Below are 16,644 nucleotides of genomic sequence, written 5' to 3'. Positions count from 1 at the left end.
GTTTCTTTTTATGGCTGAGTAATATTCCATTGTATATATGTGCCACATCTTCTTTATCCATTCATCTGTCGATGGACACTTAGGTTGTTTCCATCTCCGGGCTACTGTAAATAGAGCTGCAATGAACATTTTGGTACATGACTCTTTTTGAATTATGGTTTTCTCAGGGTATATGCCCAGTAGTGGGATTCCTGGGTCATATGGTAGTTCTATTTGTAGTTTTTTAAGGAACCTCCATACTGTTCTCCATAGTGGCTGTACCTATTTACATTCCCACCAGGAGTGCAAAAGTGTTCCCTTTTTTCAACACCCTCTCCAGCATTTATTGTTTCTAGATTTTTTTGATGATGGCCATTCTGACTGGTGTGATATGATATCTCATTGTAGTTTTGATTTGCATTTCTCTAATGATTAATGATGTTGAGCATTCTTTCATGTGTTTGTTGGCAGTCTGTATATCTTCTTTGGAGAAATATCTATTTACGTCTTCTGCCCATTTTTGGATTGGGTTGTTTGTTTTTTTGTTTTGGAGCTGTATGAGCTGCTTATAAATTTTGGAGATTAATCCTTTGTCAGTTGTTTCATTTGCAAATATTTCCTCCCATTCTGAGGGTTGTCTGTTGGTCTTGTTTATGGTTTCGTTTGCTGTGCAAAAGCTTTGAGGTTTCATTAGGTCCCATTTGTTTATTTTTGTTTTTATTTCCATTTCTCTAGGAGGTGGGTCAAAAAGGATCTTGCTGTGATTTATGTCATAGAGTGTTCTGCCTATGTTTTCCTCTAAGAGTTTGATAGTTTCTGGCCTTACATTTAGGTCTTTAATCAATTTTTAGCTTATTTTTCTGTATGGTGTTAGGGAGTGATCTAATCTCATACTTTTACATATATCTGTGCAGGTTTCCCAGCACCACTTATTGAAGAGGCTGTCCTTTCTCCACTGTACATTCCTGCCTCCTTTATCAAAGATAAGGTGACCATATGTGCATGGGTTTATCTCTGGGCTTTCTATCCTGTTCCATTGATCTATATTTCTGTTTTTGTGCCAGTACCATACTGTCTTTATTACTGTAGCTTTGTAGTATAGTCTGAAGTCAGGGAGCCTGATTCCTCCAGCTCCGTTTTTCGTTCTGAAGATTGCTTTGGCTCTTCAGGGTCTTTTGTGTTTCCATAAAAATTGTGAAATTTTTTGTTCTAGTTCTGTGAAAAATGCCAGTGGTAGTTTGATAGGGATTGCATTGAATCTGTAGATTACTTTTGGGTAGTAGAGTCATTTTCACAATGTTGATTCTTCCAATCCAGGAACATGGTATATCTCTCCATCTGTTTGTATCATCTTTAATTTCTTTCATCAGTGTCTTATAATTTTCTGCATACAGGTCTTTTGTCTCCTTAGGTAGGTTTATTCCTAGATATTTTATTCTTTTTGTTGCAATGGTATATGGGAGTGTTTTCTTGATTTCACTTTCAGATTTTTCATGATTAGTGTATAGGAATGCCAGAGATTTCTGTGCATTAATTTTGTATCCTGCTACTTTACCAAATTCATTGATTAGCTCTAGTAGTTTTCTAGTAGCATCTTTAGGATTCTCTATGTGTAGTATCATGTCATCTGCAAACAGTGACAGCTTTACTTCTTCTTTTGCGATTTGGATTCCTTTTATTTCCTTTTCTTCTCTGATTGCTGTGGCTAAAACTTCCAAAACTATGTTGAATAAGAGTGGTGAGAGTGGGCAACTTTGTCTTGTTCCTGATCTTAGTGGAAATGCTTTCAGTTTTTCACCATTGAGGACGATGTTGGCTGTGGGTTTGTCATATATGGCCTTTATTATGTTGAGGAAAGTTCCCTCTACGCCTCCTTTCTGCAGGGTTTTTATCATAAATGGGTGGTGAATTTTGTCGAAAGCTTTCTCTGCATCTATTGAGAGGATCATATGGTTTTTCTCCTTCAGTTTGTTAATATGGTGTATCACATTGATTGATTTGCATATATTGAAGAATTCTTGCATTCCCGGAATAAACCCCACTTGATCATGGTGTATGATTTTAATGTGCTGTTGGATTCTGTTTGCTAGTATTTTGTTGAGGAATTTGCATCTATGTTCATTAGTGATATTGGCCTGTAGTTTTCTTTCTTTGTGACATCTTTGTCTGCTTTTGGTGTCAGGGTGATGGTGGCCTCATAGAATGAGTTTGGGAGTGTTCCTTCCTCTGCTATATTTTGGAAGAGTTTGAGAAGGATGGTTTTAGCTCTTCTCTAAATGTTTGATAGAATTTGCCTGTGAAGCCATCTAGTCCTGGACTTTTGTTTGTTGGAAGATTTTTAATCTCAATTTCAGTGCTTGTGATTGGTCTCTTCATATTTTCTATTTCTTTCTGATTCAGTCTTGGCAGGTTGTGCATTTCTAAGAATTTGTCCATTTCTTTAGGTTGTCCATTTTATTGGCATAGGGTTGCTTGTAGTAATCTCTCATGATCTTTTGTATTTCTGCAGTGTCAGTTGTTACTTCTCCTTTTTTATTTCTAATTCTATTGATTTGAGTCTTCTCCCTCTTTTTCTTGATGAGTCTGGCTAGTGGTTTATCAATTTTGTTTATCTTCTCAAAGAACCAGATTTTAGTTTTATTGATCTTTGCTATCGTTTCCTTCATTTCTTTTTCATTTATTTCTGATCTCATGTTTATGATTTCTTTCCTTCTGCTAACTTTGGGGGTTTTTTGTTCTTCTTTCTCTAATTGCTTTAGGTGCAAGTTTAGGTTGTTTTTTCGAGATGTTTCCTGTTTCTTAAGGTAGGATTGTATTGCTATAAACTTCCCTCTTAGAACGGCTTTTGCTGCATCCCATAGGTTTTGGGCCATCGTGGCTCCATTGTCATTTGTTTCTAGGTATTCTTTGATTTCTTCAGTGATCACTTCGTTATTAAGTAGTGTATTGTTTAGCCTCCATGTGTTTGTATTTTTTACAGATCTTTTCCTGTAATTGATATCTAGTCTCATAGCGTTGTGGTTGGAAAAGATACTTGATAAAATTTCAATTTTCTTAAATTTACCAAGGCTTGATTTGTGACCCAAGATATGATCTATCCTGGAGAATATTCCATGAGCACTTGAGAAAAATGTGTATTCTGTTGTTTTTGGATGGAATGTCCTATAAATATCAATTAAGTAATCTTGTTTAATGTATCATTTAAAGCTTGTGTTTCCTTATTTCATTTTAGATGATCTGTCCATTGGTGAAAGTGGGGTGTCAAAGTCCCCTACTATGAATGTGTTACTGTCGATTTCCCCTTTTATGGCTGTTAGTATTTGACTTATGTATTGAGGTGCTTCTGTGTTGGGTGCATAAATGTTTACAATTGTTATATCTTCTTCTTGGATTGATCCCTTGATCATTATGTAGTGTCCTTCTTTGTCTCTTCTAATAGTCTTTATTTTAAAGTCTATTTTGTCTGATATGAGAATTGCTACTCCAGCTTTCTTTTGATTTCCATTTGCATGGAATATCTTTTTCCATCCCCTTACTTTCAGTCTGTATGTGTCTCTAGGTCTGAAGTGGGTGTCTTGTAGACAGCATATATATGGGTCTTGTTTTTGTATCCATTCAGCCAATCTGTGTCTTTTGGTGGGAGCATTTAGTCCATTCACATTTAAGGTAATTATCGATATGTATGTTCCTATTCCCATTTTCTTAATTGTTTTGGGTTCGTTATTGTAGGTCTTTTCCTTCTCTTGTGTTTCTTGCCTAGAGAAGTTCCTTTAGCATTTGTTGTAAAGCTGGTTTGGTGGTGCTGAACTCTCTCAGCTTTTGCTTGTCTGTAAAGGTTTTAAATTCTCCATCAAATCTGAATGAGATCCTTGCTGGGTAGAGTAATCTTGGTTGCAGGTTTTTCTCCTTCATCACTTTAAATATGTCCTGCCAGTCCCTTCTGGCTTGCAGAGTTTCTGCTGAAAGATCAGCTTTTACCCTTATGGGGATTCCCTTGTGTGTTATTTGTTGTTTTTCCCTTGCTGCTTTTAATATGTTTTCTTTGTATTTAATTTTTGACAGTTTGATTAATATGTGTCTTGGCATATTTCTCCTTGGATTTATCCTGTATGGGAATCTCTGTTCTTCCTGGACTTGATTAACTATTTCCTCTCCCATATTAGGGAAGTTTTCAACTATAATCTCTTCAAATATTTTCTCAGTCCCTTTCTTTTTCTCTTCTTCTTCTGGAACCCCTATAATTCGAATGTTGGTGTGTTTAATGTTGTCCCAGAGGTCTCTGAGACTGTCCTCAGTTCTTTTCATTCTTTTTTCTTTATTCTGCTCTGCAGTAGTTATTTCCACTATTTTATCTTCCAGGTCACTTATCCGTTCTTCTGCCTCAGTTATTCTACTATTGATTCCATCTAGAGTATTTTTCATTTCATTTATTGTGTTGTTCATCGTTGTTTGTTTCATGTTTAGTTCTTCTAGGTCCTTGTTAAATGTTTCTTGCAATTTGTCTATTCCATTTCCACGATTTTGGATCATCCTTACTATCATTATTCTGAATTCTTTTTCAGGTAGACTGCCTATATTTCCTCTTCATTTGTTAGTTCTGGTGGGTTTTTATCTTGCTCCTTCATCTGCTGTGTGTTTTTCTGTCTTCTCATTTTGCTTATCTTACTGTGTTTGGGGTCTCCTCTTCGCAGGCTGCAGGTTTGTAGTTCCCGTTGTTTTTGGTGTCTGTCCCCAGTGGCTAAGGTTTGTTCAGTGGGTTGTGTAGGCTTCCTGGTGGAGGGGACTAGTGCCTGTGTTCTGGTGGATGAGGCTGGTCTTGTCTTTCTGGTGGGCAGGTCCACGTTTGGTGGTGTGTTTTGAGGTGTCTGTGGACTTATTATGATTTTGGGCAGCCTCTCTGCTAATGGGTGGGGTTGTGTTCCTGTCTTTCTAGTTGTTTGGCATAGGATGTCCAGCACTGTAGCTTGCTGGTCATTGAGTGAAGCTGGGTGCTGCTGTTGAGATGGAGATCTCTGGGAGATTTTTGCCGTTTGATATTATGTGGAGCTGGGAGGTCTCTTGTGGACCAGTGTTCTGAAGTTGGCTCTCCCACCTCAGAGGCACAGCACTGACTCCTGGCTGCAGCACCAAGAGCCTTTCATCCACATGGCTCAGCATAAAAGGGAGAAAAAGTAGAATGAATTAGAAGAAGGAAGGAAGGAAGGAAGGAAGGAAGGAAAAAAAGAAAGAAAGAAGATAAAGTAAATAAAATAAAATTAATTATTAAGAAAAAATAATTTTTAAAAAAACAAAAACGGACAGATAGCACCCTAGGACAAATGGTGGAAGCAAAGCTATACAGACAAAATCTCACACAGAAGCATACACATACACACTCACAAAAAGAGGAAAAGGGGAAAAAATCATAAATCTTGCTCTCAAAGTCCACCTCCTCAATTTGGGATGATTGGTTGTCTATTCATGTATTCCACAGATGCAGGGTACATCAAGTTGATTGTGGAGCTTTAATCCGCTGCTTCTGAGGCAGCTGGGAGAGATTTCCCTTTCTCTTCTTTGTTCTCACAGCTCCCAGGGCCTCAGCTTTGGATTTGGCCCCGCCGCTGCGTGTAGGTCGCCAGACGGCGTCAGTTCCTCACTCAGACAGGACGGGGTTAAAGGAGCCGCTGATTCGGGGCTGTGGCTCACTCAGGCTGCGGGGAGGGAGGGGCACAGAGTGCGGGGCGGGCCTGCGGCGGCAGAGGCCTGCGTGACGTTGCACCAGCCTGAGGCGCACCGTGCATTCTTCCGGGGAAGTTGTCCCTGGATCCCGGGACCCTGGCAGTGGCGGGCTGCACAGGCTCCCGGGAGGGCAGGTGTGGATAGTGACCTGTGCTCGCACACAGGCTTCTTGGTGGCGGCAGCAACAGCCTTAGCGTCCCATGCTCGTCTCTGGTGTCCACGCTGTTAGCCGCGGCTCACGCCCGTCTCTGCAGCTCCTTTAAGCAGCGCTCTTCATCCCCACTCCTCGCGCACCAGGAAACAAAGAGGGAAGAAAAAGTCTCTTGCCTCTTCGGAGGTCCAGACTTCTCCCCGGACTCCCTCCCGGCTAGCCGTGGCGCACTAACCCCCTGCAGGCAGTGTTCACGCCGCCAACCCCAGTCCTCTCCCAGCGCTCGGAGCAAAGCCTGAGCCTCAGCTCCCAGTCCCGCCCGCCCCGGTGGGTGAGCAGACAAGCCTCTTGGGCTGGTGAGTGCCGGTCGGCACCGATCCTCTGTGCAGGAATCTCTCCGCTTTGCCCTCCGCACCCCTGTCTGTTGCTGTGCTCTCCTCCGCAGCCCCGAAGCTGCCCCCTCCGCCACCCGCAGTCTCCGCCCACGAAGGGGCTTCCTAGTGTGTGGAAACCTTTCCTCCTTCACAGCTCCCTCCCACTGGTGCGGGTCCCGTCCCTATCCTTTTGTCTCTGTTTTTTCTTTTTTCTTTTGCCCTGCCCAGGTACGTGGGGAGTTTCTTGCCTTTTGGGAGGTCTGAGGTCTTCTGCCAGCGTTCAGTAGGTGTTCTGTAGGAGTTGTTCCACGTGTAGATGTATTTCTGGTGTATCTGTGGGGAGGAAGGTGATCTCCGCGTCTTACTCTTCAGCCATCTTCCTCTTGTCCCTCTATTTGTTGTCTTTTTGATGATGGCCATTCTCACAGGTGTGAGGTGATGTCATTATGGTTTTGATTTGCATTTCCTTGATGATTAGCAATGTGAAGCATCTTTTCATGTGCCTGTGCCTGGCCATCTGCATTTTGTCTTTGGGAAAATGTCTATTCAGTTCTTCTCATTTTTTCAATTGGGTTGTTTGCTTTTTTTGATGTTGAGTTCTATGAGCTGTTTATATTGAGTTGTATGAGCTATTTATATCTATTGGATATTAATCCCTTATCGGTCATATCATTTGCAAATATTTTCTGCTATTCAGTAGGTTCTCTTTTAATTTTGTCAATGGTTTCCTTTGCTGTGCAAAAAAGCTGAGGCTAATTGTAAAATTAGACCTGTTTAATAGAGATTTTCATAGTTTCTAAGTCTGAAATATTTTGGCATTCCAAATCAAGTCAGCTCTGGATTTTAGCTCGTCTACAGGGAAAGCCAGTAGACTAAATTAATGTGTCCTACTCCTCTGTAGCCCCGACTCCCTGTGAAATGACAGAGAGGAAAAAAACTTAGAGGCGGAAATTTGTAAATCCATAACTGAGAATGGGAACAGATGGGGTGACCATCAGCAAAGCAGACACTTCCAGGTTCCAGAAGACAGAAAACAGATGGCGTTGATGGCTGAACCAGGGTGGAGAAAGCCCCAGCCCAGCATACCCATGAGGGAAACTGCACGTGGCATCTATTTTTCCCCTTAGAGTCCTGAAGAGACTCTAAGCTTGAGTCAGTAGGAACAGAGAGCAGAAGAGATGATAGGACATGGTAGTAATTAAAGGAGGACATATCAAGAGCTCATTGGATATGCTGCCCACTCACTCAGCCCATACAAAGATTACACGACGTTGGTTACCATGCTAATTTTGGAAATCTACTTTCAAAACAACCTTGGTTTTAAACTCTCAGCCTGAGGAGGACTAGGTGTCCTAATGCAAGAGTTAGTGTTCCAGCGAGTACGCTCCTTATTTTGATATTTGGAGAAAGATCCTACCCTGTCAACCTGTTCCTTGCCCATGAACCCTGAAGTAAAGCCCATCCACTAAAATGCCAGTGAACATAGTCTGTTACCTCTCCACATCTGTCATGGGAAGTAGATCTACCCAGCAACAGAAGAAACCTGCTATAGTGGACTGGGAAAGCAAGAGGAAAGAAAGCCTCGCCAATGGTGACATGAAAGTATAAAAAGTATAATATGAGATACTATTGCCAGATTAGTAAAGGATGTGAATTAACAATTCACAAAATAAATAAATACATGGAAAAAATGGTCACCCTCATCATGTAATCAAAGACGTAGTTAGAAAAAATGAGATCTTTTTCCCAATATATAATTAGATTTTTTAAAAGAATGCCCATTGCTAATAGGAATGTCGTGAACAGTTGTATAGCACTTTTGAAAAGCATTGGACAATATGTCTAATAAACCTTAAACAATCCGTTCATTCATTACAATTCCTTAAAATCTACCTCATGAAAAGCATTTTAAATATAGAAACAGATGGTTATCCATTTAGAATTTAGAAGAACTCCAAACAGCTATGATGTCTTCTATTACAAGAGTTGGTAAATAGACTGCTCTACATCTACAGGATGATTAAATTAAAATTAAATTAAAAAATAAAAATTGAAGCTATGAAGTCAACAAAACAACATAGAAAAAGCAAGTGTGACTTAAGTGGAAAGGGATGCAGGAGGCAGACTTGCGTGTTACAACTTAATACTGTCCTCCCCCACATCTCTGTTACTTTGTTGTAAGATCTCAAAGTCAGGGATTTTGACTTGCTCATCGGTGTACCCCGCTTCCCCTCCCCGTCCCCCCCCCAATGCCTAGCACAGTATCTGACTCTTAATAAATATATGTTGACTCAGAATATGGGCATAAGAAACAAACAGAAAGGAAATCCAAAAGCAGACCAAAAGATCAGGGAAGCCACTATACAAAGAGAGAGCTAACTTAAATGAAACGTGCATCCCAAAGTGGGATTTAACAGATGTCTTCATGTAAACCAGAGGCCATACTTAGATTCTTTTAAAATATTTCATTTGCTAATGACTGTTTACTGTTAAACTTTTTGTCAGTATTTCTTCTAATATGTAGTTTGATATGTCTTATGCAGTTAATGAAATGCCCTGTTCATTTTTAAGTTGGATCATTCAGGCATGGGTTTTTTTTTTTCATTTTTATTTATTTTATTTATTTATTTTTGGCTGTGTTGGGTCTTCATTGCGGTGCGTGGGCTTTTCGTTGCAGTGGCTTCTCTTGTTGCGGAGCACGGGGTCTAGGCACGTGGGCTCAGTAGTTGTGGCGCATGGGCTTAGTTGCTCCGCGGCATGTGGGATCTTCCCAGACCAGGGCTCGAACCTGTGTCCCCTGCATTGGCAGGCGGATTCTTAACCACTGCGCCACCAAGGAAGCCCCAGGCATGGTTAATTCAATTATTTTTTTCTGGTTCTCCTTCTTAAATCAGGAGAGTTTTCACAGGCAATATCAGATTTATAAATACATCAATAAGAGAAACTCAAAATAACAGTATTTATACACCTAATTTATAGCTTGGATGCAGTAGACTCTAAAGCAGGTATAAATTACATAAGTCATACTTTTTTAGTAGTTCTGTTAAATTCAGGCTTGATATTACTTCTTCATCCAATTTTGTAGCTGGTATGTTCAGTAAATAACACGTATTGAATTTTCAAATAGGTAAAAGACTCACATGGTTCAAAATTCAAAAGATTATTGTTATGTGTCTTGCCATAGTTAGCATAGAATACAGGAGCAAAATGTATATTCTTTATAATTAATAATTATTAAATATTTTTCTACATAATCTTATTTTAAAAGCACATTTAGGGGTTCAAAGGAAAATGTTAAAATAGCTATAAATAGTAGTTTATCAGTCTTTTTATCTTCCACCTTTCAGGTTCCGCCCTGTTGCTTATTTCTCAACACTGCTGAAATCAAGTCATAGTGTGGTAGCAGAACCTCTGTGACTGGGGTAAGAAAACTGCTTATACTTAGGCTGTACTTAGACTCTTCCTTTAAAATATTTTGATCCATTAAAAAATCGGTGTAGATTTCCATCATTTCCTTGCACCAACTCTTTTCACCACCACCCCTCCTAAAAATGCTGCTTGTTCCTCTTCCTTTCCTAACCTGTATCCACTCAAGCCAGGAAGTTGGGTACTTTGGCTTGAATTGTCCCTTCAACCCCTCATATCTAATCTGTCCCCAGATTTGGTTGATGCTTTTTTCTTAATGTCTCAAATCCATCCCCATCTTCTCCCTAGTCACCATTGCCCTGTAGCCTGTGGCTGCTCTTCCTGCCTTCTGAGTCATAATCTCTCACTTAAAAAATCCTGGTAATTCTCTTTGCTCTAAGAATAAAAAAAATCTCAATTGCTGGCATGTAAACGCCTGTTTCTGGCCCTTTTTACTTTTTACTTCTTCCTTCATCTCTCACCAACACCCCCAGGTTCACCTGGTCTGTTAAAATGCTTTGTCTTTCAAGTCTCAGTTTAGTCATGACTTCCTCCGGAGTTCTAGAAATGTTTTGCTAGTTTTAACTGGTGAGGGCTTTACTTTTGTGCTGCTGGTAATATCAGTAATTTTGCACTGACTGGGGACTGCATATACGCTGCATATAAAGGTAGGGTCTTCTAAAAAGATGCCTGAATGTTTACATTACCCGTACTTACTATGTGTATTTAGACATCTTCCATGTGCTAAATTATTCATCTTAAACTTAGTTTTACAAACAAGCCGAGACCCAAAGAGGTAAAGTAATTTGAGCCTTCCCATGATTTTAAAAGTCTGTGCTTTGATGTCTGACAACATGTCTGGCAAGTCATATAAATAAATTTTATTATGCAGACCAGGCAAATTGTTAAGCCATCTTTAAGCAGCTTTCAACTATTGTACCCTTAAAACAGAACATTATTTTCTTTAGCTCAGTCTTAGTTATAATTTTGTGTTGTCCTTATTCAGTGAAGTCTGGGTAATTGGAAAATATTAAGTTATTACATTTTAGAAGTAAAGCATTGCCTCGGGGACTTTCTGGCTTTGACTGTTGATCCTTTTGAGCTGATTGTATATCTTGAAATAAAGAAGGACCTTCTAAGAGTTCAGGATGTCAGTTACAAGTTATGTTTCACCTGGACTTCCTTCCATTTTCTATTTTTAATAATAACTAAATAGTAAGGTTTTGTTTATAAATATTCAAATTACAGTAGCTTCTTCGTCATTTAAAATTTGTCAAAGATTAGGACCCCAAAAGCATTGAAACATTAAAAAAAAATTGATAAATTGCACTTCATCAAAATCAAAAGCTTCTACTCTTCACAAAACTTGTTAAGAAAATGGACAGATAAGCCACAGACTGGGGGAAAATATTTTCAAGGTATATCTCTGATAAAGGATTTGATTCCAGGATACCTAAAGAACTCTTAAAACTCACTTTTAAAAACCCAATTTTTAAAAATGGGTAAAAGATTTGAACTCCAAGACACATAGATGGTAAATAACCACGCTAAAAGATGCCCAACATGATTAGTCATTAGGAAAATGCAAATTAAACCCACAGTGTAATACCACTACACATCCAATAGGCCGCTTAGCATGAAAAGACTGTGGCTGTGACTGTACCAGGATGTGGAGCGACTGGTAATCTCATTCATTGTGGAAATACAGAAAAGTATAGCCACTTCGAAAGACATTTCAACACACACTTATTGTACAGTTTAGCAGTCTCACTCCTAGGTATTTATCCAAGAGAAATGAAAACATTATATATATATATATATATATATATACACACACACACACACACACACACACACACACACACAAAGACCGGTACACGACTCTTTATAGCTTCTTTATTTATAAAATTATAAAAATGGAAACACCCCAAATAAATGTGAATGGATAAACAAATTATGCTATTTCCAGACAACGGAATACTATTGAACAGTAAAAAAAAAAGCACGTGCCACTGATACATGTAACTGTATGAATATATCTCAAAAGCCTTAGCTAGGTGAAAAGAAACAGGCACAAAGGCTATGTACAATATGATCCATTTATATAACATTCTGGAAAAGGCAAAACAATAGGAACTGAAATCAGATCAGTGGCTGCCATGGGATGGGGTGATGGAAGAGATTGACTGCAAAGAATAAGGGGAAACCTTTGGAGGTGATGGAACTATTCTGTGTCTTGATTGTGGTGGTGTTATATGACTGTATACCTTTATCAAATCTCATTAAAAGGGTGATTTTATTGTATATAAATCAACCTGCTTTTAAAGAAAAAGTTAAAGCCAGTTTTCAACATCAGAAATTATCTTCACAAATTTAAGGATAAAGAAAACTAGGCGATAGATCAGATGAGTCCAAAGTCAAGTCCTTTGTCTTTTGACTCAGTGGTCAAAAATTTTTTTTATTGTGAGGAGATTTTTATATGTTAGAAATTAATAGTCTTTCTTATTATCAGAGTTTTGTGCCTTTACCAGTATACAACCTTCTTGTCCCAAGAACAGGATCTACCTTCATTTATCTTCATAAAGTCACCCTTTCTGTTACCTAAATATCATTATTGAATTGTCTTCATGAATATCTTACAGTTTGTGTTAATTTTATTCTTAATTATGTATTCTTTGTGAGTCTTGTTGTAAATTGAGTCTTTCCTTCCATTATATATTCTAACTGGTTATTTGAAAAGAAATTTATTTTTTACATAATATGTTGATTATATAACCATTATCTTTGAAATCTCTTGTTTATAGTAATTTTTCAGTTGATTCCTTTGGCCTAAGTATGAAATCATTATTGGTATAAGCAGTGGACTTTGAATTTTATCAACTATCATTCCAGATCATGTAATCTATGACTTTTCTCTTCTATTAATATGAAGAATTACATTGACTTCCTAAAATATAAAGACATTCTTGCATATCTGGTTGAATCCCACCTGGTCACTTTGGTGTATTCTTTTAGTGTGCTGGATTCTAACATTTTTTATTTAGAATTTTTGCACCATATTTACATGATAGGTCAGTCAGTCTGTTTTTCCTGTAGTCTCTCTTTGTTAGGAACTTTGCATCAATGTTAAGCTAGCTCTCAAAAAAGAATTTGGAGGCTTTCTCTATGTTGCAAAACATTAAATAGTATTAATAATACCTGTTCTTTAAATGGTTGGAAAAATACGCCAGTGATATTATCTGTATCTGTGCCTAGTAGTAAACTGAAATAGTCTCAAATCCCTTTCAGAATAGAATTGTGTATCTTGCTTTCTTGGTCAGGTATATTCTGACTCTTCTAAAATTGTTCATTTTATACTAAATTCCTTTATTGAGCAGGTATTCTTCATGCAGATAGGGAGTGTCATTTGAGAGTTGTCCGTATGAACTGTTTTTCATTTTGAAGGATGAGTCACTACTGTGGCCTCTCCCTGCTTGTGCTTAGTAGTGGTTTATAATGCTTTGATAGGAACTGAACTTCAGTGATCACAGCCTTTAATGCGCTATTCAAATTGGAGGGGAGAGGCATGCTCCATTTTATCTCTTTATTAACAAGGAATCTCTCAGTGGGAACTTCTGCCAGCTATTAGTTTTATTAAACTACAGCCTAATAGTAAGTGTCTTTATTATGAAAGTCTAAAAAAGGTAATAATGAACTCTGGAAATATAAAGATCATTGGGTTTATTGTTTTTAGTGGACAGGGAGTGTTTGAGATCTTACTTGGTAGAGTATTCCTTATTAAGTACTGGAGAACTAGACTGATCACTTCTTAGAAATTTTCATAAAGTTTAAAATAGAGAGCCGAGAGTTTGGGTTGGAGATTTGTGGTCTGAAGCTCCTTGGCCCACTTCCTTCCGTGTGTGGTTGGCCGATTAACGCCCCGACGACAAGATAACCATGTCCTCATGCCCATAACTTTGAATGTTACTTCCTATTGCAAAAGGGACTGTGCAGGTGTGATTAAGTTAAGGATTGGGGGGTGATTTTCTGGATTATCCTTGTGGGCCTTAAATGTAATCACAAGTTTCCTCATCACAAGTCTCCTTATAAGAGGGAGGCAGAGAGAGGTCTGACTACGGAAGCAGAGATGATAGTGTTGCAGCCAGGGGCCAAGGAAAGCCAGTCTCTAGAAGTGGGACAGGTAGGGAACAGATTCTCCTCTGGAGTGTCCAGAAGGAACCCACCCTGCTGACATCTTGACTTTAGCCTCTTAAGATTCATTTTGGACTTCTGACAACAGGATGATAAATTTTGTGTTGTTTTAAGCCCCTGTAAATTTATAGTGTTTGTTATAGCGGCAACAGGAAACAATACAGTATGGGTACCTGTTAACTAAACATATGAGGTCAGGGACCTAGGCCTATGGAATTCAACTCCATATCCCAGTGCCTAGAACTGTGCCTTACATAATAAGGCACAGTATATTTGTTAATGGAGGATGGGAGGGAGAGAGGGAGGAAATATCAGGTAATTCATAACTTAATCAACATGGTGAGCATGGTGTAGGTGTCTAGCTTCTGAGTGAAGCAGAGGAAAACAGTAAGGTTGAAAACTTGAAGCCCACCCATGACCAAATAGATTTTATAGTATTGTTCTAGGACATCGCTTTTTAAAAATAGAACTCCCATATGATCCACACTAACTCAAAATGATATATGTACCCCCATGTCATTGTAGCATTATTTATAGTGGCCAAGATATGGAGACAACCTAAGTGTCCGTCAGCATGTTAATGGTTGAAGAAAATGTGGCATATTGTACAATGGAATATTATTCAGCCACTAAAAAAAATGAAGTCTTGCCCTTTGTGACATGGATGGACCTTGAGGGCATTATCCTAAGAGAAATAAGTCAGACAGAGAACGATAAATACCATATGATTTCACTTATGTGTACAATCTAAAAAAAAAGGAAAGAAAACCAAGCTTATAGATACAGAGGACAGACTGGTGGTTGCCAGGTTGGGGGTGAGGCAGCAAAATGGGTGAAGGGGGTCACACACACTTCCAGCTATAAAATAAGTAAGTCACAGGGATGTAATGTTACCCAAAAGGTGGGGGGGGGGGGAGGGGGAAGGAGGCCATTGTGTAATTAAAAAATATTTGTTTGAACAGCAGAAGATAGAAAATAACTGAGGAACCCTACAAACCAAACAATTTGAAGTTCAAGGATCCCTATCTCATTACTTGAAGGAGGAAAACACAAATGCATACACATACATAGAGAAGTATTTCAATTAAAATTCAGGTTCAGTCCTCCAGTTCCTAGGTTGTATAAGGTGCCAGGAAAGTAGTTAATTGTATTTTTACCAAGTGAGTGCAGGAAATAAACAGGGTAATGTTATTTATTTTATGACTAATTTTAATTTTAAAAACAAGTTATATGTTCACATTATACAAAAATCAAACTGGTAGTTAGCAAAAAGCCATCATCCCGCTTCTGTCCACCAGTGACTTAGTTTCCATCCTCACAGGCAACCCTGTGTTACCATTTTTTATATCGTTTCCGATATATAAACAAATAAACCTCAAAATCCCGTTTTTCTCATCTTTTTATGCAGTTCATAACATACAAGTTATATTGCTCTATAGTTTACTTTTTTCACTTTAACAATATGTGGTGGCGCAGTGGTTAGGAATCCGTCTGCCAATGCAGGGGACACGGGTTCGAGCCCTGGTCTGGGAAGATCCCACATGCCACGGAGCAACTAAGCCCATGCACCACAACTACTGAGCCTGTGCTCTAGAGCCCGTGAGCCACAACTACTGAGCCCGTGTGCCACAACTACTGAAGCCCGCGTGCCTAGAGCCCGTGCTCTGCAGCAAGAGAAGCCACCACAATGAGAAGCTCTTGCACCTCAACGAAGAGTAGCCCCCGCTCACCACAAGTAGAGAAAGCCCGCATGCAGCAACGAAGACCCAGTGCAGCCAATTAATTAATTAATTTTAAAAAACAATATGTTTTAGCTCCCTCCATATCAATGGGTAAAGAACATCTTTTTTTAAAAAATGGTTGCTAATCAGTCCATGTTTCCAGTTTACACTTCCACTGCAGTGAAGGAATGTGCCTGTTTGTCTACCAGGGAGGGACAAGCTTTTTCTGTAGAGGGTGGAAAGAAAACATTATTTAGACTTGTGGGCCATGAACGTTCTCTGTTGCATCTTATTCTTGGTTTTATTTTGTTTTGTTTTGTTTACAACCCTTCAAAAACACAAAACCGTTCCTAGCCACAGGCCATATAAAAAGCAGGCCAAGGGGGCTATAGTTTACTGGTCCTCTGGGTAAAACAATTGAGAGCCAATCTAATATTATTTGTATTGCTCTTATCAGCAAGGTTGAGCGTATTAGAGCCCTTTGTATTTCCTTTTCTGTGACTATTTGTATTTTTCTTTCTTTTCTTTTTTTTTTTGCGGTACGCGGGCCTCTCACTGTTGTGGCCTCTCCCGTTGCGGAGCACAGGCTCCCGACGCGCAGGCTCAGCAGCCATGGCTCACAGGCCCAGCCGCTCCGTGGCATGTGGGATCTTCCCGGACCGGGGCATGAACCCGTGTCCCCTGCATCGGCAGGTGGACTCTCAACCACTGCGCCGCCAGGGAAGCCCTGCCCATTTTCTTAGAGTTGTTGATTTTATTTATAGTAACTTTTCATATAGGGAAATTACCTCTTCTCTTGGAAATGAATCACAAATATTTTCCTCAGTTTTATCTTTTTATTTTGCTTATAGAAGATTTTGCCATGTAGAAATTGTTTTGAGTAGTAAAATTTATCAAAGTTATTTTATGCCTTGAGTTTTAGATAGTACTTTATGCCTTTCCCATTCTAAGATTATAAAACAAAAATTTTGTGGGTTTCTTTTTTCCTGGTGCTTTTGTGATTTCATTTTATCATTTAAATCTTTGATCCACTTTCAAAGATTTATATAAATTTATTTTATAAATTTACAATTTGTAGTGGTGTGCGGAGAATGGGTCCAACTTA

At 38.9% G+C, this 16,644-nt stretch overlaps 2 protein-coding genes across 2 annotated transcripts in view; both read left to right on the top strand.

The window, feature by feature from the left end:
* Positions 1-16,644, top strand: part of RALA (RAS like proto-oncogene A) — a 76,558-nt gene that overhangs the window by 36,217 nt on the left and 23,697 nt on the right. The window lies entirely within an intron of this gene.
* LOC101326781 (translationally-controlled tumor protein) overlaps positions 1-16,644 on the top strand; it is a 62,276-nt gene that overhangs the window by 41,731 nt on the left and 3,901 nt on the right. Inside the window, exon 2 of the mRNA XM_073809537.1 lies at positions 9,570-9,644. The gene's annotated coding sequence lies outside the window, so the exon portion shown is untranslated. The remainder of the gene's footprint in view (positions 1-9,569; positions 9,645-16,644) is intronic.

Source organism: Tursiops truncatus, chromosome 9 (assembly GCF_011762595.2).
Source record: "Tursiops truncatus isolate mTurTru1 chromosome 9, mTurTru1.mat.Y, whole genome shotgun sequence".
In the NCBI taxonomy this organism is placed as follows: Eukaryota; Metazoa; Chordata; class Mammalia; order Artiodactyla; family Delphinidae; genus Tursiops; species Tursiops truncatus.
The sequence above is the reverse complement of the archived record's forward strand: the minus strand, read 5'-3'. Positions and strand labels throughout refer to the sequence as shown.